Raw genomic sequence first — 21,955 nt, 5'->3', positions numbered from 1 at the left:
AAATATCTTTAGATGCTGCTGTTGTTGCCCATACTTACTGCTTCCTACATGGGAAGCTATGCATTGTGCAAACGATGGCAAATGGTCGTGGTGACATCATCACGGGCCAGCTGGTGTGAACTTCTGAAGCACGGTGATGTACTATCAGACTTCCATCTTCCACTCTGGTTCTGCCATGATGGCACTGATTGGGTGCCCATTAATGCGACTACAGCTCATGTATAGTTAATAATTTATAGCATAATTGATGGGCACCATTATATTCTGTGTGCTTAGAGCATAATATTATCAGCAGGACATCACGATGTGATGCCGACAATGATTTTTTAAGCTGACATACAAATCATCGACCCCAATGAATGAGCATTTTCCTACTCAAGCATGAGCCACATCTAAATCACAACATGTAAGTGATGCTTCTGCTGTTTGTTCAACATCTCTGTGTAGCCTTAGTATAATTAATCTGTAATCTGAGTGAATTGAAACTGTCAGCTTGTCTCCCAAAGACTTGACAATAGGTTCCTCTTCCTCACCTTTGGTAAAATTTCTGTCAACCCCTCAAAATGACCGGTCTGTGCCCTGCCCAGCGCTGTCTTGATGTGGCCGTACAAGCAGGGGCACCTTAGGGTATGGCTGGCAACCATGCAGGTGATCCAAGGTGATGGCAATCTGGATTGTTCCTCTTCTTAACAGATCTCTTTTTGACTGCAGAGAGTAGCACTGTCAAACCTCAATCAACCACTTTAGTTAATCCCACCAATTAAATAAGACACCAGAAATGTATAAATGTATTATTTTTTTGGGTGAGGGTCAACCACATCATTTATTATCATCAAACCAGTTTGCTAACATTTACATTTTTGAGCATCTTCCACTAAGTCAAACACCCCATCCATCTTCCCAGAGGAGCGAGGTAACACATTGGTCACACCAACTGTAATAACTCATATTCTGCTATGACTTCACAAAACAGTTATAGAGTATTGTAACCGATACTACTCACAATAAATAGACATCATGAGGTTTATTCAAAAGACAAGGATTATCCAGCGTGGAAAAAATCTCCATAAAAATAGAAAATGTATTAATGAAAAATATTAAAAACTTTTTGAGACATAAGATGACATCAAATCAGTACAGAATACTTAGGCAAATGCGTTTCGGAGTGAAACTTCCTTATTCATTGCTATCCATAACCATGTGCTTGTCGGCGTTTTATGTCATATCCTGACTATGCACGTGCTTGGATATAGCCAATCACATCTGGTAAGGAAATATACAAACATTTAAAATCTACATAATCAATTATAAAAACACAAAACAAGAAAGGCAATGAAAAAATATATACAATACCAGATTATTCATAGTGGGATATTAGATATTAGATCATACTTAACGTTCATACCCTGTGGAAGTCTCGTTCTAAGTTCATAGTTCTACCAGGATTCCCTGTTTAACAACTTTCTCAGGTGATCACCTCCTCTGATTGTTTTTTTAACCACCTGTTCTATACCTATAATGGAGCAAGCTGCAGTATCCCCATTGTGTACAATGGGAAAGTGTTTCGTAGCTGCAGAGCATTTGGTGATTAACTTTTTTGCTGAATCTGATAGATGTCTCCTAATTCCAACCTTTAAAGGGCTGGATGTACATCCTACATATTGCACATTACAAATATTGCACATAATTACATAAACTACAAAAGATGTATTACAATTAATAAAATCCTTAATAGAATATGATTTTTTTGTAACTGATTAACTAAATTTCGTTGTATTAACGGCATGATTGCAACAAGTGCAGACATGATGCCCACATTTATAGAAACCTTTAGTACTCAGCCAAGTGTTCGAAACTGAAGAAGCATTTGAAAATAGACTTGGAGATAACAAATCTTCCAATGAGGGTGCTATCCTAGCCGAAAATCTCACTGGATCTAAAACGATTTTCTTAAGTTTTTTGTCTTGATATAGAATGGGTAAATGTTTATTAATAATCTGTTTTATTATATCAACTAAGGGCTATATGTGGACACAAAGGTGATAGCATTGGATTTTGATTCCAAATAGTTAGTTTTTTCTAGTGTGAGAAAACTTGGCTTATTGGCATATCTCAGCAGGCGAATATCAGGAGGCCAAACAAAGATTGTAGCTTGTGAAGTGACTTACCAAAACGACTCAGACATTAGAAATACTTAATAATAGGAATGTCTAATAGGAATCAACAATGACTGTCTGCTCGCCTAACAAAAAAGTAATCAAAGTAAGGAATAATAGCCAATAAGCCTGCCTCATACCGCAAACCCTATTCTAAAAATGAACTGAAAACTTCAAAATAATCGCACAATATGGAACAGCCTATGGCAGGCACATGTTAACACAATTGTTCATGAACAATACAACTCAACAGATGCACAGGCAAGAACCAAAAAGCCAACTCAACATTGAATTTTGCAAATAATGAGCCCAACCCAGATTGTTTCATCAGTATGACTGATTGGTCGAATGACACATGTGAGATGGATGGCTCTTCTTTTAAAATAGCATCATTGACTGACTGAACCTTGGGTTGGAACAAGTGGTGGATGAGATGAAATATTCACGGTTCTTTTTATGGCATGACTCTTAAAGGTGATACTCAGAACAGAAAAGAGCGGGTATGGGAAGCAGCACACATAGCGTCCTAAATGGACTTTTTATTATGGGTTTTTTTCTTAAAAATTGTGGGTTCTCTGCGACTGATATCAAATTTTTGAAATATTGTGGGATCAGCTTACATTAAAAGGGATAAAGAACCAGAACTTAAAACCAAGTCAGAAGACAGCTGCATCCTCTGCCCTAGGGTCCTTGTATTTATTCGACTCTTCTCACTCCTAGTCTCCTTGGATTCAGTCGAGCCACTGTAGCTCTGTTTACTGAAAGAGCAAATTGGCAGCAATAATCTTTTGTCTCCTTTGTCTTCAGGTAGGACTGGTGGAACTGAAGGAGGTGAAGAAGGATTTGTTTCCTGATGTTGAGGGTGACCTGAAGTGTGAGGATCTCTGGTAACTGTCATTCAGAATTTCGAGCATATCCATGGTGCCTGGAACTCGGCGCACATAGTACGATGTCCCTACAATGCCCCAACACACAGTATGATGTTCTATCATAGTATGATGCTTCCAAAGGCCTCCATCCAAAGTATGATGCACTCTCAGTTCCCCCCACACCCAGTATGATGCCATCATACCACAGAATGTGAACTAGCTTACAATACCACCATATTTTTGTGAAAAGTGTGCTTGGAGACAGTTGATGTTCCTGAAGCATTGTAATTTATATAAGTTAAATGACATCTAACTCTAATTTTGAGAGGCCCTGTTGTGCAGCTGATATATCACATGTTATGTTTAATATATGTGAATGAATAAATAAATAACAATAATAATAATAATAATCTTTATTTATATAGCGCCAACATATTCCGCAGCGCTTAACAATTCACAGGTTCATGTACAACAGTCATAAGTAACATAGCTAAAGATAATACAATAATTACAGCAAAAATAATGACGACCCTGCTCCTAAGAGCTTACAATCTACAATGAGGTGGGGGTGACAAAGTACAATGGCTTATTTACAAGGATGGTCCAGCCATCTTGAGGGGATGAGGGATAGATAGAGGCTGCATGAGCTTATCACCAGCCAGTATCTAGTGCTTTTTGGTTGGGTGGAGACTTATGTTTGGAGAAATAAGGAATGGGCTATGAGAATATAAAAGGACTTTGATTAGGGAACGTGATAGGCCACCCTAAACAGATGTGTTTTTAGGGAGCGCCTAAAACTGTGTAAATTGTGGTTCATCCTAATTTCTTGGGGTAGAGCATTCCAAAGAATAGGTGCAGCTCGGGAGAAGTCTTGAAGCCGGGAGTGGGAGGTACGGATTAGTGCGGATGTTAGTCGAAAGTCGCTTGCAGAGCGTAGAAAACGGGTAGGCCGATAGACAGAGATGAGGGAAGAGATGTAGGGGGGTGCCACACTGTGGAGAGCTTTGTGGGTGAGAACAAGCAATTTAAATCGGATCCTATAATTCATGGGCAGCCAGTGCAATGACTGGCACAGAGCGGAAGCGTCTGAGTAACGATTAGCCAGATAGATGACCCTGGCTGCAGCATTAAGGATGGACTGGAGGGGGGAAAGTCGAGTGAGGGGGAGGCCAATTAAGAGAGAGTTACAGTAGTCAAGGCGGGAGTGGATCAGGGCAACAGTGAGGGTTTTTGTTGTTTCCAAGGTGAGAAAGGGGCGGATTCTAGAGATGTTCTTCAGGTGCAAGCGACAAGAGCGGGCAAGAGATTGTATGTGGAGGGTGAAGGAGAGATTGGTGTCAAACACAACGCCCAAGCAACGCGCCTGCTTGCTCGGCCTTATTGTGGTGCCACACACTGAGAGAGAGATGTCAGATTTAGAAAGGTGAGTGGACGGCGGGAACAGAAGAAGTTCAGTTTTTGAGAGGTTGAGTTTCAGATAGAGAGCGGACATGATTTTAGAAACTGCGGCCAGACAGTCACTGGTGTTCTGTAGTACAGCGGGGGTAAGGTCAGGGGATGAGGTGTATAGCTGTGTGTCATCAGCATAAAGATGATACTGCAAACCAAATTTGCTGATTGTCTGTCCAATTGGGGCTGTGTAGAGAGAGAAGAGAAGAGGGCCAAGGACTGAACCCTGAGGAACCCCAATAGTGAGAGGAAGAGGGGAAGAAGTGGAGCCAGCGAACGATACACTGAAAGAGCGGTCAGATAGGTAGGAGGAGAACCAGGAGAGAGCAGTGTCCTTTATGCCGATTGAGTGAAGCATAGAGAGTAGGAGGTGGTGGTCAACGGTGTCAAAGGCTGCAGAGAGGTCAAGAAGAATGAGCAAAGAGTGGTCACCATTGTGTTTTGCTGTCAGAAGGTCATTGGTTACTTTGATGAGTGCAGTTATTAATTATTAATAATTGAGTTATTATAATGTAGTTGTGACGATACCGAGTAAAATCTTAATTATGCCAGACATACTTTCTGATGGCAAGAGCAGCATACCTTTATTTTTATCTTGACTCTTTAATCTGTGTTTTCTTTAGTTGATTAACACATACTATTATTTGTAAAACCCTGAATGTTATCTGTTCTTTGATTCTGAAACAGTAAAGTGTATTTACAAGAGCCCCTGTGATACCAACTATGTAAATAGATTATATGTAATAGCTGAGCCCTGCACCTTTACCTCTTACCTGTGCCTGATGACCTCCCATAGATGTAAATATAAACAGGGATGTCTTTAGTGCTGGAGACAGAATCAGACTTGGGACAAAGAATCAAGGAACATCAGAAAGACTTTTGAAGGAGAATGAGAGACATCCTTCAGGACAGCAAATGGATTGCATGGCATCCAAAGAGACACAGATTTGAATTCTATATGATTCTAGCCTAAGGGTACTGGCCCTGACTGGAAAGATTCAGATCTGCTCCATTAACCATCGGAGAGACCATGGATACTTTTGGGGAGTCCAGGAGAGGACAAAGAAATCACCTGGCCCCATGGATATGTTGCTTGGGGTTTCTAGGAGGGACCCACCGGTCGCCTAGAACCCATGGAGTCATTTGGAGTTGTCAGGAGGGACCCACTGGTCGACTGGCCTCATGGAAACTGTCAGAGAGGTCAGATTTGGACCCTCGGGTCTCCTGGTCTTATACCTCGATGGACTGCTAGCTTCTTAAGCTTGCTGCTACCTTCTCTCTGTGAGGGCCCACCAGAAGCAGTGGGCTACTGGTTGAGGTAGTCGGCCCTGGAAGTCTCCAAAGTCGCAGCTGTTCTATCCCAGCTAGGCGCAGAAGGAAGGGTGAGACTGTGTAATGTTGTACCATCTTGGATTTTTGCTGGGACTGTTCTACGTGTCTATTGTCCACTTTGTGGTTCAATAAAGTATTGCCACGCTGTTTTACCTTCACCCTGTGCTGTCTGAATTGCGTTACGCCCACAGAAGATCCCGGGTCTTCACATATTGGTGGCAGCGGTGGGATACTACTCAGCCCAGCAGAGCTGGGGGAGCTGCAAGGGGAGTGGTGTTAGCACACACCGTTCAAAGGGCTCCACAACCAGGGAGGCATGTAGACAGACCTCGCAGTCCATAGGTGAGGCATACACAGCGGGTTTCGGATGCTACCATGTCCAACCCCACCAGCCCAGCCTTGGGAGGAAGACAGGAGAGGATATACAGTAGCAACAAGAAACGGCAACTACAGGAGCTGTGCCAGCTTCAACTGATTGAATACCAGGCCACGGACACTCATCGGATTTAATTCAGGAACCACAGGATGCAGAGAACGGCATGTGTGGACACAATGGATACCAGTCTGTTTTCGTGAATTACGTTTGGAGTTTATTTGCAAGGAAGACATGTAATATGCTCTGAGGAAACTGGATGATGCAAAGTTTTGTTCTAATGAAGGAGAGACCTCTTACATTCATGTCTGTGCTTAAGGACATGTTGATGGACTGTCTTCAATAAGTGGATGGGGATGATTGGGATCCTGTCATGGCTGGCTAATTAAGATTGGGGGAGCAATGTGACGATACTGAGTAAAATCTTAATTATGCCAGACATACTTTCTGATGGCAAAAGCAGCATACCTTTATTTTTATGTTGACTCTTTAATCTATGTTCTTCTTTAGTTGATTAACACAGACTATTTTTGTATAACCCTGAATGTTATCTGCTCTTTTGATTCTGAAATAATGATGTGTACTTACAAGAGGCCCTGTGATACCAACTATGTAAATAGATTAGCTCAAACAATAATAGCTGAGCCCTGCACCTTTACCTCTTACCCTTGCCTGATGACCTCACACAGATGTAAATATAAACAGGGATGTCTGTAGTGCTGGAGACCGAATCAGACTTGGACAGAAAATCAAGGAACATCAGAAAGACTTTTGAAGGAGAATGAGAGACATCCTTCAGGACAGCAGATGGATTGCATGAAATCCAAAGAGACACAGATTTGAATTTTATATGATTCTAGCCTAAGGGTACCAGCCCTGACTGGAAATATTCGGATCTGCTCCATTAACCATCGGAGAGACCATGGATACTTTTGGGGAGTCCAGGAGAGGACAAAGAAGTCACCTGGTCCCATGGATATGTTGCTTGGGGTTTCTAGGAGGGACCCACCGGTTCCCTAGAACCCATGGAGACATTTGGAGTTATCAGGAGGGACCCACCGGTCTCCTGGCCTCATGGAAACTCTCGGAGAGGCCAGATTTGATCCCTCGGGTCTCCTGGTCGAGTACCTCGATGGACTGATAGCTTCCTAAGCTTGCCGCTACCTTCTCTCCGTGAGGGCCCACCAGAAGCGATAAGAGATAAGATTGAATATATAGTGACGACTTTTTTAGAAACAAATTTAACATCATGTTTTATAATTTTATGTAATTTTTCATCCTGAGATATCATAGATTTATATTTTTTTATATTATTCATTTTTGTGAGCTGGGTACTATAGGTTGTTGATAATACCACTGCTTTCTCAGTATTAATTCTAGTCTTAGGCTTCATTCACATGGAGCAATCACACTGCGAATGAAAACCACAGCAGTTTGGTGCTGCTGCTGTCATTTCACCGTTTCCCTGCAGAATCGCTTAAAGGGACACTGTCAGCATCAAATGACTGTTCAAACCAAGTACAGGTGCTCTGTGCTCCTTTGGGTTCAACATATATACAGTATGAGTGCACATCCTGACCTACTTGCCTTCGACCTATCTCCGCCATTCTCTGGTTCTATAAAGCCAGAGCTGTCAATCAAAGAAGAGGGAGTGGAGATTGAGGGAAAATAAGTAGGTGGAAGGGTGCACTTAAAATTTTAGCCACGCTAAAGTTACACTGGGTTTCTGAACTTGGTTTGAACAGTCATTCTATGCTGACATATTCTATTCCTTTCAAAGGGAATCTGCAAGTAGGTTTAATCCTTCTAAATCATCAATATAGGCATGTAGTCATCGAAAGTTGAATAAACTGATACCTTAATATCTGCGATCCAATGTTTTATTCAAGAGAAATCCAATTTTTTCGTAATATGTTAATGAGCTATTAAGATCTGTGGGAAGTACATAGATCTTGAAAATCTGCCTACAGAGCTTATTTTAAATGAAAGGGGTTGTTATCAGTGTGATACATGTAATGACTGGCAGACTGCTCTCTTGACTTACATGTCTCACACCGGTATTGTCTCCTTTCAGGGTGCATTACCAGGCAATGGACGTTTCGCGTTCAGATATGCTTCCTCTAGCCTTCAGCTAAAGGAAGTGTGCATGAAGGAGAAACAGCCATCACTCCATCATACATCCTGCTACTCTCTCCCATAGAACTGTACTTTTTCTAAATAAAAGGTTTTCTCTATAGTTTGGTGAGTGCCGTATTTCATTAACATTTTTGCTACTTTAATTTTTCTAAAATTGTTCATATCCAATAAGGTGTTAAATTCATCTGGTTTATTAGAGAAAATCTGACTCCTTTGGCTGAGTGGGATAATTTTGACTATGTTAGTACAGTATGCAGCTTCAAATGTTTAATACTAGTTTTATTAGTTCTGCCGATGCCTGTTGCGTTACAGATACCTTTTTCTTGGGGTATTTTTTCCCAGCTTTTCTTCCTTGTTTATGAATGCCATCGTTTATTATGATATGTTCTGGTTCCATGTTGTTTATTATTGACACTAGAAGTTATTGAGGAATCAATTGTCTGATTTATCGGTCATGGAGGTATTGTAAGTCGTGTCTGACTCACTCTGTGTGTTCTATTTTACTATCATTGTCTGTTTGATTCTAGTATTGATCTTTTTTACTGATTTTCAATGATTTTCCTTGTTTTTATAGGAATGTGGACATTTTAAATTCAGACAGAAGGCAGCAAAAACACCAAGGAGCACATATGTAATAAGGAATAAAAACACATGTGAAACAATCCAGAATATGTCTTACACATTAAATTCCTCAAAGTAACACCCTATTACTCTGATGACAGCTTTACATCCCCTTTGCATTCTCTCAAGCAGCTTCATCAAGTAGGCACCTGGAATGACTTCCAATGAATAGGTATGCCTCATCATGAGTTCATTTGTGAAGTGTCTGTGAATATCACGTTTGTTTTATAGAGGCAGTGTTGGTACACAGCTCCATACAGTCCTGAGCCCTATTCGACAACTGTTCTATGCCAGAATATGGCAAAAAATACTCAACTAAGTAAAGAGAGATGACATTCCATCATTACTATAAGACATGAAGGTCATAAAATTGCTAGTACCTTGGTTTTCATTACCGCATCTGAGGATGGCTCCATCAATCACTATGATGAAATTGGCTCTCATTAGGACCGCCTCAGAAAGGGTAGATCAAGCATTAAGCAGAATTACCAGCCTGAAAAACAGGAAATACACAGCCCCTCAGATAACTTGTTTCATAAATGATGCACAGACAACACGCAGCAGACACATCACCTATCCAGAAGAGACCATGAGAAGCAGGTCTTTATGGTTGAATTGCAGAGAAGTCACTACTGAGAACCACAAATAAGTTAGTTGTTTGAGCCAAGCAGCACAAGGACTGGACATTAGCTCTGTAGAAATATGTAATGTGACCTGGGCATGATGAGTCAAAATGTGAGATTTTTGGTACCAACATGTGTGGTATGTAGGAGAAAGTATGATAGTGTGAGAGTGCTTTGCTGAAGACCCTTGTAGTGATTTATTCTAAAAAAAAATGACACACTAAAAAAAATGGCACACTTGCCTAGCGTGGCTACCTCAGCATTCTGCAATGACATGCCATCCCATCTTGTTTTCACTTATAGGGATTATCATTTGTGTTGCAAAAGGACAATGACCAAAAACACACCTTCAGGCCATGTAAGGGCTATGTAACCAAAAAAGAGAGAGCTGGAATGCTGCATCAGATAATATGTTTGGGATGAGTTGAAGTGAAGAGTAAAGGAAAAGCAGCCAACAAGTGCTTAACACCTCCGACAATGCCTTCAAAGCTATTGGAAAGTCATTCCTGGTGACTACCTGATGAAGTTGCTTGAGAGAATGCAAATAGTACGTAGGACTATGTTCACACATGCGTATGCAAATTTGTTCATTTTTGTCCAAAAAAACTTGACGTTTTAGCATCTGTATTGAGTTTCATATGCCTGGTTTTCATACCCATTGTTTACAATTTACATGGCCCCTCAGCGCAGCCCTACTCACCTTGCGATTTCTTTTCGCGGCAGGCTGTTCCTCTAAAGTTTGGCCTGAGGGGGGTGTGGTCAGTCTCTGCAGGAATTTAACCCTGCTGTGTCCTACCTCGATCTGGTTCCTCAGCCTGTTCCATGCAATCAGGTTCTATATAAGTCAGTTCCTCGCACCACTGCTTGCTCAAACGTTTGGTTCCTACTCCATTTGTTTCATGCATGTTTCTCAGTATCATGCTTCTCGTTTCCAACCCAGCTAGTTTCCCTTCCTGCCTGACCTCTCCGCTCCTGACCCCAGCTCTTCCTACTGATCCGGTGCCGCCTGCCCCGATCGCGAACCGTTCGACCATGCTTTGTCCCTCCTGTACCGTGCCTCTGACCCTCCGATCAGCTGCTGCAGACCCGGGGACTGCCCTGGAGTGGTATCTGGCAACTACCTGCGTCAAGCCTAACCTCATCATCAGAGGCTCTAGTGAAAACCAGGTAGTAGCTTAGTCAAGCCCCTCCAGAGTAAGCCCAGCCAGTGGTGCAGTGGGTCCATACCCACCTGCGTTACATTACGTTCGAGCCATGAACCTTGCTGACAAGTCTGGATCCAGGGACCCCAAGATGACAGTGCAAGTGCTGTACAAGGAGGTCCGCTCAGGACCAGCTGATGCAGGCCATCATTGTGATGGCAACCCAGTTGCAGGGTCTGTCCACCGTCATGTACAGTCAGCCCCCTTCTGGACTGTCAGCCTCTACGAGGGATTCACCTTATGCTCCAGTTTCAGGTGGTGCTGTCAAGCTCCAGCTTTCACATTCATCCCGGTTTGATGGAGACTCTGAGAGCCGTGGTTTCGTAAATATGTGTAAGATCTACTTTAGACTCCACACTCACCTTTTACTTTCACACCAGACTAAGATAGCATTTATGGTCTCCTTGCTGTCTGGACAAGCCCTGGCCTGGGTGAACCCTATTTGGGAGCGTGGTGGTCTGGAGATCCGCGATGTAGAGAAGTTCCTGGAGATGTTCCATGCAGTTTTCGAGGTTCCAGGACATACCTCCTCCGCTGCTTTGTCCTGTTGAGTCTAAGGCAGAGCATGGATACAGTAGCTCAGTATGCATTGCGCTTCCGCACCATGGCGGAGTAGCTGGCTTGGAATGAAGACGTTCTGGTGGCAATCTTCTGGCAGGGTCTCTCCGGTCGTATTAAAGCTGGCTGGCTGGCTGAGACTTACCCTCCTTGCTGGACGCCATGATACACCTGGCCACCAGGATTGATGTCCGCTTCCATGAGCGAGCTCTGGAACAAGCTTCAATGTCTCCTCATGCTAGTGGACCTCCCAGGCTGGCTCTGAACTTCCGGGTTCCTTTGCCATTTCAAGTGTCACCACCAGCTCCTGAACCAATGCAGGTTAAGCGCACTACACTTTCTGTACAGGAACGACAGTGGAAGTACCGAGAGAACGTTTGTCTGTATTGTGGAGGCAAGGGACATTTTGTTTGCTCCATGAGACTGGGAAACTCCAGCACATAGGGTCGTCTCTCCTGTCAACCCTAAGTGAGAGTGATTGCTCTCCAAGACTATTGTCTGAAGTTACCTTGACTTGGTAAGAGAGATCCCTCACCAACTCTGCCCATCTAGATACCGGCTCCGCATGCAACTTCATTTACCTGGATCTGGTCCGTCGACTTCAGCTTCCTACACAACAACTGTATCATCCCTTAACTACTGCCTCCATAGACGGACAACTCCTTGCTTAACCCGTTCATTACATTACGCTGCCAGTTATATTGTGGATCGGTGCACTGCATTATGAGAGGATCTCCTCCTATGTGCTATCCAGATCGTTGAATTCTGTTCTTCTGGCCCATTCATGGCTGCGTCTACCCATGCCGGTTATTGACTAGTCCTCCGGACAGGTAATTCACTGGGGACTGCGCTGTGCTTCCAACTGCCTGGCCAAGGTTACACCCAAAACTCCACCTCCTGTGCCTTTGAACCTTACTTCATTGCCCATTCAGTAATGTGCATTTGCGGATGTCTTCTGCAAAAAGAAGGCTAAGGTCCTGCCACCCCACAGACCTTATGACCGTACCATCGACCTTCTTCCTGGCACCTCTCCACCCCAGGGCCAGGTGTATCCTATCTCTACCTGAGACTCAAGCCACGTAGGAATAGATCCTGAAAAACTTAGCCATCCTTTACTCCTGCCGGAGCCAGCTTCTTCTTTGTGACTAAGAAAGATGGTTCTCTAAACCCCTGTATAGACTATCGAGGTCTCAACAAAATCACTATAAAGAACTAGTACCCCCTGCCTCTGATTTATGAGTTATTTGACAGAATCTGTAAAGCTAAGATCTTCTCTAAATTAGATCTACGTGGGGCTTACAAGTTGATATGTATCCGTAAGGGCGACGAATGGAAAACCCGTGACAGCCACTACGAGTATCTCAACATGCCCTTTGAGCTATGTAATGCACCAGCCGTGTTTCAAGAGTTTGTTAATGACATTTTAGGGATCTCCTCTATGTTTCTGTGGTTGTATACTTGGATGATATCCTGATATTCTCACCTGACCTTCCTTCCCACACGCAACACATCCATCAAGTTCTGCAACATCGTTGGGAGTAATTTGTTTGCCAAATTGTTCAAATGTGTCTTTGAAAAACCTCCTTGCCTTTCCTCAGCTACATGGTCTCCAATTAAGGTCTTAAAATGGATACAGAGAAGGTTTCTGCAGTTGTATCCTGGCCCGGTCCTCATGGTCTGCATGCCATCCAGTGCTTCATGGGTTTCGCCAACTTCTACAGGTAATTTATCCCTCACATCTTGTTACTTATGGCGCCTATCTCCACCTTAACCAAGCCGTGTGCCAATAAAAGAGACTGACCCAAGTCGGCAGTGTCAGCCTTTCAGCAGTTTGTCTTAGAGGTAGATGCCTCATTTGTTGGTGTCGGGGCAGTGCTTCTGCAAAAAACTTCTTCGGGGAGGTCTGTCTCTTGTGTTTTTTTCTCCAAAGTGTTTTCACCGGCTAAGTGAAATTATACGATTGGGGACTGTGAAATTTTGGCTATCAAGATAGCGCTTAAGGAGTGAAGACATCTTTTGGAGGGTGTCACCTCTTCTGTGTTAATTTACATGGATCATAAGAAACTGACCTTCTTGCAATCCACCCAGTGGTTGAATCCCTGTCAGGCCAGATGGGCACTCTTCTTTTCCTGCTTTAACTTCAAATTTCACTTCCGTTCTGCAGAGAAGAGTGTTACGGCAGATGCCCTGTCTCCGATTCCATGGAGGAGCCTTAGTATATCAACGACCCGGTCAGGATTATTGAGGCAGCCCATGTCCTTTTTAAGAACACTCCTCCGGGCAAGACCTTTGTCTGTTCCGCTAGAAGGAATAAAATTCTGTCCTGGGGTCATGAGTCCAAGTTTTCTGATCATATGGGCTTATGTAAGTCTACCGAACTGATTGCTCACTGCTTCTGGTGGCCCTCGATGGTCAAGGATATCAAATACTTCATAACCGCTTGTTCACAGTGTGCCAGAAACAAATCTTCCAGGGATGAGCCAGCTGGTTTCCTTCAGCCCTTGCCGGATCCTTTTGTTTCCTGGCAACATATCACTATGGATTTCATCACAGATCGGCCTCTCTCCGAGGGTTGCAATACCAGGTCGTGGTGGATCAGTTCTCTAAGATGGCTCATTTCATACCTCTGGCCAGTCTTCCATCCGTTCCTAAACTAGCCATGCAGTTCTTCCAGCATGTTTTCCGTTTCCATGGTCTTCCTCTCCACATAGTCTTTGATCGTGGAGTTTATCTCACTAAGTTTTGGAGAGCCTTGTGCAAACTACTGAACGTCCAGCTGGACTTCTCCTTTGCAAACCATCTGCAGAGCAATGGACAAGTGGAACGGGTTAACCTGATCCTCGAGGGCTACCTTCGCCACTTCATCTCTGTCCATCAGGATGACTGGGTGCAAATACTCCCCTGGGTGGAGTTTTCCTACAATAATCATGTTGGGGAGTCTTCTGGAGCATCTCCTTTCTTCGTGGTATACTCCCAGCATCTTCAAGTACCCACCCCTATGTCTGCTTCCTCTGGGGTACCAGCTGCTGATTCTTCCTATGGTGACTTCCTTCAAATCTGGCGGCAAACCCAGTCCTCCCTCCTTAAGGCAATGTCCCGGATGAAGACACATGTAAACAAAAGAAGAGGTTCGCCACCTCGGTATCATCCCGAATATAAGGTCTGGTTATCTTCTCGGGACATTCGGCTGAAGGTTCCCTCGTACAAGTTTGCTCCATGTTACCTTGGTCCATACAAAGTCCTCAAGCAACTTAATCCAGTGTCCTATAAATTACAGCTGCCGCCCAGTCTTCGGATCCCAAATGCCTTCCACATCTCGGTCTTGAAGCCTGTAGCCCTGAATCAGTTCTCCAAGGTCTGTTCTGCTCTCCCTACGTCCATTTCTGGAGGTTCTTCAGACGTGTTTGAGGTAAAAGACATTTTGGACTCTAAGAAGGTTCAGGGAAAGACCTTCTATTTGGTGGACTAGAGGGGTTTTGGTCCCAAAGAGAGGTCCTGGGAACCCGCTGTGTTGGCGTAAGGGGGGTACTGTCACGGTGGCAAGTTGCATGGCTCCTCAGCACCGCCATGCTCACAGTTTGGTTTCACCTCGTGGCAGGCATTTACGCTAAAGTTTGTTTTCTCCTGCATTCCCCTGCATGGCTGCTACAGCATGGTGATTCCATCTGTCCTTAGGGGTGTGTGGCCGGTCTCTGCAGGAATTTAACCCTGATGTGTCTGCACAAATCTGGTTCCCCAGCCTATCCCATGAGAGAAGGTTCTATATAAGGCAGCACACCTTGCTCGAACGTTTTGTTCCTACCCCGTTTTTTTCAAGCATGTTTCTCAGTATTCTGCTTCTGGTTTCTGACCCGGTTAGTTTCCCGTCCTGCCTGACCTCTCTGCTCCTGACTCCAACTATCCCTACTGATCCTGTGCTGCCTGACCCAACCTTGGACCGTTTGACCATGTTTTCTCTTTGCCTTCCTGTACCGCATCTCTGACCCTCCAGTCAGTTGCTGCAGATCCGGGGACTGCCCTGAAGTGGTACCAGGTGACTACCTGCGACCAAGCTTAACCTCACCATCACAGGCTCTAGTGAAAATCAGGTATTCACTTAGTCTCACCCCTCCAAGGTAAGCCCAGCCGGTGGCGCAGTGGGTCTACACCCACCAGTATTACACCCATACTGCATCTACATGTCCATTTGTTACGACCGTGTGCCATACGTATGTCCGTTTTGTACATGTGTATGGCATACAATTTTCACATTAACAATTTAATAAATAAAAAAAGTCAAAAGCAGTTTCCTGTCTTAACAATTGTAATGAAAGCATGAAAAACACATGACATACAGATGATAACCAGTATGTGATCCGTTTTTGTGCACCCATTAAGCTAAACTGGGTGAGTCTGATCTGGAATATGGATAAAAGTAGTACATGCTGCAATTTTTAACGCAGTTATGTGAACAAATACTTTGACTTGCATTAGTCCTTGTGCTATCTGCATGCCACCCATTTTACATATGGATAGTTTATGGACATTTAATACTTTAAGGAACCTAAGGCTTAAAAAGGTATTTTCATGTTATTAAATTGCTTTAGTTAGATAGATAGAAAAAAACAAATAAATTGCAAACTTGATTATTTTCATGCTATCTGTTTTCATTCTCCTGCAATGAGAGCTTTTATCCTACATATTGCACCGCTGGTTTCCATGGAGTTTGGCCACTTTTGGCCACTTGTGCCTGCCCAGACCCTAGCTGGAGTGCATATTAGTTACATTCCAAGAGAGTGGGAAGCGTCTAAAATACCACCCACCTCTTTTCCAGCCAATTGATTTCTCTACCGCAGTTATCTGCCTACCACTTTCCTCTTCCCTCTAAGTTCCTGACAAGCTGCTGTTATAAATCTTGCAAAATCACCAGATCCCCATTGACTGCTCCCAGAGCAGGTCTCCTAATCATAGCTCTTGAAGCTGTGTGCTTGTTCAAGTGACCTGTTATCTCTATGTGTAAATAGTTAAAGGGAATCTGGCACCAGGTTTTTGCTATATAATCTGAGAGCACCATGATGTAATGGAAGGGACTCTGATTGTATTGAAACAGCAAAGCACAGTCCAGTAATTGACACATCGCTGGAATCAGTGTTTTATCACTGCACGACAACTGGCTGTCCGCATCCTAGTCCAAGCATGTTCCCAGCACTGATTAGCAGCACAGCAGCTTTCTGTCACTATACAATGTACACAGAAAGCTGTGGTGTAGGTTATATACAGCTCAACAACTGAGCGCTTCTAGAACTGCACCAGAGAAAGCTATGATTCTATTATAACTGCTGCACCATTGCATAAACAGGTGTGTCCAAACTTTTGGCTACTGTATATACTACATTAATTTTGTAACGTGTAAGGTATCTCTAAAATGTCACTGTCTTTTTAGCCATTATTTTGCTTTCTATTTGTGTCTTATTGTCTTTAACTTTGTTATCATTTGAGTTCCTCCATGTGCACAGATTTCTGCGGTGGTAACTTCTGTCCTGGTGGGTTCTAACACAGCATCCTCTTCTGTCCGTGAGCATGGTGTTTGCCTGTCATCCCAGATTGCAGCAAACTCTTCTGGAAAAATGTTTTTTATCCTTAGACCTCTTGGAATCATTTCTTTTGCTACTTATCATTTTAAGGTTTTCTAGCTCCATGGAACTTCTGATTCCTTCAGCATATTTCTCTCTAGAGTAACCATTTAAATTACCATTTCACTTTCCGTTTGATTTTCTGATTGTTCTACATTTAAACTAAATAATTGTGTCAGTTTTTGGCTTCATATCCAGACCGCTTACAATACTTCTATCAGACGTCTTCAAGTAGTGAGTCTTGTGTGTTGTCACTGCAGGCAGGACTGTGTTGTGTGACAGGTGAGGAGAGGGGCTGGGGCCAGGACAGAGGTGGCTCAGCATGAGAGCACTACTAGATGGGAGCACACTGTCAGAGGAGAGCACCAGCTCTGCAATGTGTCAGGGCTAGAGCAGGGGAGGGAGTGCTGTGTGTGACAGGTGACAGGTGAGGAGAGGGACTGGGGCCAGGACAGAGGTGGCTCAGCATGAGGGCACTACTAGATGGGAGCACACTGTCAGAGGAGAGCACCAGCTCTGCAATGTGTCAGGGCTAGAGCAGGGGAGGGAGTGCTGTGTGTGACAGGTGACAGGGGAGGAGAGGGGCTGGGGCCAGGACAGAGGTGGCTCAGCATGAGGGCACTACTAGATGGGAGCACACTGTCAGAGGAGAGCACCAGCTCTGCAATGTGTCAGGGCTAGAGCTGGGGAGGGAGTGCTGTGTGTGACAGGTGACAGGTGAGGAGAGGGGCTGGAGCCAGGACAGAGGTGGCTCAGCATGAGGGCACTACTAGATGGGAGCACACTGTCAGAGGAGAGCACCAGCTCTGCAATGTGTCAGGGCTAGAGCAGGGGAGGGAGTGCTGTGTGTGACAGGTGACAGGGGGGGGGGGCTGGAGCCAGGACAGAGGTGGCTCAGCATGAGGGCACTACTAGATGGGAGAACACTGTCAGAGGAGAGCACCAGCTCTGCAATGTGTCAGGGCTAGAGCTGGGGAGGGAGTGCTGTGTGTGACAGGTGACAGGGGAGGAGAGGGGCTGGGGCCAGGACAGAGGTGGCTCAGCATGAGGGCACTACTAGATGGGAGCACACTGTCAGAGGAGAGCACCAGCTCTGCAATGTGTCAGGGCTAGAGCAGGGGAGGTAGTGCTGTGTGTGACAGGTGACAGGTGAGGAGAGGGGCTGGAGCCAGGACAGAGGTGGCTCAGCATGAGGGCACTACTAGATGGGAGCACACTGTCAGAGGAGAGCACCAGCTCTGCAATGTGTCAGGGCTAGAGCTGGGGAGAGAGTGCTGTGTGTGACAGGTGACAGGTGAAGAGAGGGGCTGGAGCCAGGACAGAGGTGGCTCAGCATGAGGGCACTACTAGATGGGAGCACACTGTCAGAGGAGAGCACCAGCTCTGCAATGTGTCAGGGCTAGAGCAGGGGAGGGAGTGCTGTGTGTGACAGGTGACAGGGGAGGAGAGGGGCTGGAGCCAGGACAGAGGTGGCTCAGCATGAGGGCACTACTAGATGGGAGCACACTGTCAGAGGAGAGCACCAGCTCTGCAATGTGTCAGGGCTAGAGCTGGGGAGGGAGTGCTGTGTGTGACAGGTGACAGGTGAGGAGAGGGGCTGGAGCCAGGACAGAGGTGGCTCAGCATGAGGGCACTACTAGATGGGAGCACACTGTCAGAGGAGAGCACCAGCTCTGCAATGTGTCAGGGCTAAAGCAGGGGAGGGAGTGCTGTGTGTGACAGGTGACAGGGGAGGAGAGGGGCTGGAGCCAGGACAGAGGTGGCTCAGCATGAGGGCACTACTAGATGGGAGCACACTGTCAGAGGAGAGCACCAGCTCTGCAATGTGTCAGGGCTAGAGCAGGGGAGGGAGTGCTGTGTGTGACAGGTGACAGGGGAGGAGAGGGGCTGGAGCCAGGACAGAGGTGGCTCAGCATGAGGGCACTACTAGATGGGAGCACACTGTCAGAGGAGAGCACCAGCTCTGCAATGTGTCAGGGCTAGAGCAGGGGAGGGAGTGCTCTGTGTGACAGGTGACAGGTGAGGAGAGGGACTGGGGCCAGGACAGAGGTGGCTCAGCATGAGGGCACTACTAGATGGGAGCACACTGTCAGAGGAGAGCACCAGCTCTGCAATGTGTCAGGGCTAGAGCAGGGGAGGGAGTGCTCTGTGTGACAGGTGACAGGTGAGGAGAGGGGCTGGAGCCAGGACAGAGGTGGCTCAGCATGAGGGCACTACTAGATGGGAGCACACTGTCAGAGGAGAGCACCAGCTCTGCAATGTGTCAGGGCTAGAGCAGGGGAGGGAGTGCTGTGGGTGACAGGTGACAGGTGAGGAGAGGGACTGGGGCCAGGACAGAGGTGGCTCAGCATGAGGGCACTACTAGATGGGAGCACACTGTCAGAGGAGAGCACCAGCTCTGCAATGTGTCAGGGCTAGAGCAGGGGAGGGAGTGCTGTGTGTGACAGGTGACAGGTGAGGAGAGGGACTGGGGCCAGGACAGAGGTGGCTCAGCATGAGGGCACTACTAGATGGGAGCACACTGTCAGAGGAGAGCACCAGCTCTGCAATGTGTCAGGGCTAGAGCAGGGGAGGGAGTGCTGTGTGTGACAGGTGACAGGGGAGGAGAGGGGCTGGAGCCAGGACAGAGGTGGCTCAGCATGAGGGCACTACTAGATGGGAGCACACTGTCAGAGGAGAGCACCAGCTCTGCAATGTGTCAGGGCTAGAGCAGGGGAGGGAGTGCTGTGGGTGACAGGTGACAGGTGAGGAGAGGGACTGGGGCCAGGACAGAGGTGGCTCAGCATGAGGGCACTACTAGATGGGAGCACACTGTCAGAGGAGAGCACCAGCTCTGCAATGTGTCAGGGCTAGAGCAGGGGAGGGAGTGCTGTGTGTGACAGGTGACAGGGGAGGAGAGGGGCTGGGGCCAGGACAGAGGTGGCTCAGCATGAGGGCACTACTAGATGGGAGCACACTGTCAGAGGAGAGCACCAGCTCTGCAATGTGTCAGGGCTAGAGCAGGGGAGGGAGTGCTGTGTGTGACAGGTGACAGGTGAGGAGAGGGACTGGGGCCAGGACAGAGGTGGCTCAGCATGAGGGCACTACTAGATGGGAGCACACTGTCAGAGGAGAGCACCAGCTCTGCAATGTGTCAGGGCTAGAGCAGGGGAGGGAGTGCTGTGTGTGACAGGTGACAGGTGAGGAGAGGGACTGGGGCCAGGACAGAGGTGGCTCAGCATGAGGGCACTACTAGATGGGAGCACACTGTCAGAGAAGAGCACCAGCTCTGCAATGTGTCAGGGCTAGAGCAGGGGAGGGAGTGCTGTGTGTGACAGGTGACAGGGGAGGAGAGGGGCTGGAGCCAGGACAGAGGTGGCTCAGCATGAGGGCACTACTAGATGGGAGCACACTGTCAGAGGAGAGCACCAGCTCTGCAATGTGTCAGGGCTAAAGCAGGGGAGGGAGTGCTGTGTGTGACAGGTGACAGGGGAGGAGAGGGGCTGGAGCCAGGACAGAGGTGGCTCAGCATGAGGGCACTACTAGATGGGAGCACACTGTCAGAGGAGAGCACCAGCTCTGCAATGTGTCAGGGCTAGAGCAGGGGAGGGAGTGCTGTGTGTGACAGGTGACAGGGGAGGAGAGGGGCTGGAGCCAGGACAGAGGTGGCTCAGCATGAGGGCACTACTAGATGGGAGCACACTGTCAGAGGAGAGCACCAGCTCTGCAATGTGTCAGGGCTAGAGCAGGGGAGGGAGTGCTGTGGGTGACAGGTGACAGGTGAGGAGAGGGACTGGGGCCAGGACAGAGGTGGCTCAGCATGAGGGCACTACTAGATGGGAGCACACTGTCAGAGGAGAGCACCAGCTCTGCAATGTGTCAGGGCTAGAGCAGGGGAGGGAGTGCTGTGTGTGACAGGTGACAGGGGAGGAGAGGGGCTGGGGCCAGGACAGAGGTGGCTCAGCATGAGGGCACTACTAGATGGGAGCACACTGTCAGAGGAGAGCACCAGCTCTGCAATGTGTCAGGGCTAGAGCAGGGGAGGGAGTGCTGTGTGTGACAGGTGACAGGTGAGGAGAGGGACTGGGGCCAGGACAGAGGTGGCTCAGCATGAGGGCACTACTAGATGGGAGCACACTGTCAGAGGAGAGCACCAGCTCTGCAATGTGTCAGGGCTAGAGCAGGGGAGGGAGTGCTGTGTGTGACAGGTGACAGGGGAGGAGAGGGGCTGGAGCCAGGACAGAGGTGGCTCAGCATGAGGGCACTACTAGATGGGAGCACACTGTCAGAGGAGAGCACCAGCTCTGCAATGTGTCTGGGCTAGAGCAGGGGAGGGAGTGCTGTGGGTGACAGGTGACAGGTGAGGAGAGGGACTGGGGCCAGGACAGAGGTGGCTCAGCATGAGGGCACTACTAGATGGGAGCACACTGTCAGAGGAGAGCACCAGCTCTGCAATGTGTCAGGGCTAGAGCAGGGGAGGGAGTGCTGTGGGTGACAGGTGACAGGTGAGGAGAGGGACTGGGGCCAGGACAGAGGTGGCTCAGCATGAGGGCACTACTAGATGGGAGCACACTGTCAGAGGAGAGCACCAGCTCTGCAATGTGTCAGGGCTAGAGCAGGGGAGGGAGTGCTGTGGGTGACAGGTGACAGGGGAGGAGAGGGGCTGGGGCCAGGACAGAGGTGGCTCAGCATGAGGGCACTACTAGATGGGAGCACACTGTCAGAGGAGAGCACCAGCTCTGCAATGTGTCAGGGCTAGAGCAGGGGAGGGAGTGCTGTGGGTGACAGGTGACAGGGGGCTCAAGCATGCAGGTAGCCCCCTATGCCCTGTCCGGTTCCCGTGCTGCCCTGTGACCAGTACTGATGGAGACGAGGGTGCAGCTGTTTTAGGACCTGCTTTACCCCGGTCTACACGTCTCTTCTGCCTCTTTCCATCACCGGAGGGTCAGCCATGCTTCTGGGCACTGCTGGCTTCTTCCAAATGCCTAAGGGTGTCTGGAAGGAGACCATCTAACATTTCCCTGTTACCCCATGTGACACCTCAA

At 47.0% G+C, this 21,955-nt stretch overlaps 1 long non-coding RNA gene across 1 annotated transcript; it reads right to left on the bottom strand.

Annotated features, from left to right (window-relative positions):
• Positions 1 to 842: 842 nt before the first annotated feature.
• On the bottom strand, positions 843 to 21,925 carry LOC141165944 (uncharacterized). Its single transcript, XR_012251226.1, has 3 exons — positions 21,813 to 21,925; positions 9,317 to 9,429; positions 843 to 1,263 (listed from the first exon to the last, which is right to left on the bottom strand). It is a non-coding gene; the product is annotated as an uncharacterized lncRNA (long non-coding RNA).
• Positions 21,926 to 21,955: the final 30 nt, after the last annotated feature.

This window comes from Phyllobates terribilis, unplaced genomic scaffold (genome assembly GCF_046119375.1).
Source record: "Phyllobates terribilis strain yellow unplaced genomic scaffold, ASM4611937v1 Scaffold_11__3_contigs__length_659146591, whole genome shotgun sequence".
Lineage (NCBI taxonomy): Eukaryota > Metazoa > Chordata > Amphibia > Anura > Dendrobatidae > Phyllobates > Phyllobates terribilis.
The sequence above is the reverse complement of the archived record's forward strand: the minus strand, read 5'-3'. Positions and strand labels throughout refer to the sequence as shown.